The sequence below is a fragment of the Aphanomyces invadans genome (genome assembly GCF_000520115.1).
Source record: "Aphanomyces invadans strain NJM9701 unplaced genomic scaffold supercont1.20, whole genome shotgun sequence".
Taxonomy (NCBI): domain Eukaryota; phylum Oomycota; class Saprolegniomycetes; order Saprolegniales; family Verrucalvaceae; genus Aphanomyces; species Aphanomyces invadans.
The window spans coordinates 689452-691854 of NW_008580165.1; positions in this window are offsets into that span (position 1 = coordinate 689452).

A 2403-nucleotide genomic window follows, 5' to 3' on the forward strand; every position below is an offset into this window, starting at 1 on the left:
AGCCACATTTTCGGTCGAAGTAAATTGGAACGACAGCAATTTGATTGGTTGGTCTACTTCGAAATACGATAGATTGTATGACCGATGAAATTTCTCAATTTGCCAAGAGTAAAAAAATACAAAATATAATAAAATGGCAAAACCTACAAACAGTTTTTTGTACAAAACATCTGCATTTTTAATATGTTTTGCTTCGTTCAAGTCTCAAAATATCCTTTTGAAATTCTCTATCGATTGCACTTACATTGAGACTGGAAGCCAAAGTTATGATCAAAAAACCTCCACGCGGCGAATGCCGCGCCAACTGCGCTACGCAACATCTCATTAACATTTAGGAATTGCTTTGAGGACACTTGCTCGAACTTGCTCGGGTATGATGAGGTCCCATGCTTGGATTGCTCGTTTGATCGTCGTGATGCGTTTGACCTCACTACGGGGGACATCCAATCATTATCTGTGTCATCATCACTGCTTACCAAGTCTTCTGCAATCCATAGGTCACGAAGGTGCTTTTTGAAGGGTGCCATGACTGATACGTCGAGCGGTTGACAATGAGACGTAGCGTTGGGTGGCAGTGGACACACCTCAAAGCCAGTAAGTTCAGCTGTTACAATACCTTCCGCACTGACGTGGGATTCAAAGTTGTCTAGGACCAACAATGACTTCCCTGTGACGCGCTCGGCAAGGACCCACCACAGGTAATGTTGCCACACGCCAGAGTCTATCCATGCTTTTGACTGCATGGCGTAGTAGTGGCCGGCGGGGTAACTCGGAACCTCTTGGGTGTCAATGCGGCCACCGACTTGGCCACGAATGACGAAAAGAATCGGTAGCTTGGTTCCATCTCGTCGTATTGTCAACACCGCTGTCATGCGGTACGAATGTTTCTCCCCTTTTGACAGCTTTGAACCCCCTCGTTGTGCCCAAATGTATCTTGGCGGCATGTCAAAGTGGATCGCTGTCTCATCTACATTGTAGACGCAGTCGTCTTTGAAGTGCCCGTGCTTTGCGTGGAACTCCTTTGCGAACTCAATCTGTGTGCTTTCGAGGTCGGTGACGACGCGCTTGGACAAGCAGGCTTGCTGGTGAGTGTAGCCGTTTCGCCCACAGAATTCTTGAAGCAGTTTGAGTAAGTGGTCGTAGCCTCGTCCTTCCTTCTGACGCGCAATGTAGTCGCATAGCGATTGATGCTAATGTTTTCGGAGGAAGTTGATCATGTGCGTGTATGTTAGGGCACTCTCTTGTTGTCGGCGGGAGTTCATGAAGTCCAAGAGAGCAGATGGTTCAGGCAAAATTGCTGGGCGACCGGCACCAGGAAGGTTTGTGGACTTCTTGTTGGCCTTGAAAGCGAGCAACGACTCTGACACTCTGCTCCAATTGCGCACAGAGTTGTAAGGAACGGAAGGCTCAGTGGCGACTTTGCGGTACAACTTTGTCTTAAGAAGCTCGAGGGCTCGTACCTTAAGTGATATTGGGTATGTACAACGATGGGTTCCAATCGGGTTTGCGGTGCCCTCTTGTACCATTTCGTTGGAATTGACAAGTGCAGTGTCGACATCACACGAGTCAACATTTCGCGGGCATTGTAATACGAATTGGCGCGAGTATTTTATTTTAACCAATGAAGTTAGATTTCCACATTGAGCTTCTTTAATTGGCTAAATGTTGCATTTGTAATTTTCCAACTTCGGTGCGGCTTAAATTCCCTCGTTGTCTGTACTACAGAGAACCGGGGATGAACTCGCCCACAGTTGCATTTAACTTTATCTTGGCTATTGTATGAGAGGCCGAGACAGTTGGACATATTAATATTGCTGCAAAACAAGGTCAGTTCGAGGATTTTAGCCAATCAATCACAAGGTGTTGTAACGTGATGCTAAAATGTCGCATAAAATCAACGAATTTGGACACATCGACGTGCGCAATGGATTCAGGAGGGGCTTTATCCCGGGAAACTTCCAACGACGAAAACACAACCGACAAAGTATATTACGACTCCTCACGAGGAATAGCTTTCTCGAACGAGCGAATAATCATCCCTGGTGCTATAGAATCCCATACTTTCAAAATTCGCTTCACCATCGCCAACCGTTTCTCTGCAGCTGTTTTAACCTTAACCTTATGCAGCCACCCAGTGCGACACTTGGCCTATTGGGCCCCATCACAATGACATCAAGCGGCTGAACGGTACTTGTTGCGTTTGCCGGCAATTCTTCCAGCACATTGTAGATGTTTCCACGGACAAAATCGCACGCCGCAGGTTTGACATGCGCCGACAGATTATCAACCACCACGACAGACGGAGCTTCGATCTCGAACTGCAAAAGTTCGCGCAGGTAGATGTCCCATACTCGCTCATCCATCCAAGCATTCTCCTGGACAGCGTAGATTGCGTCGCGTGGA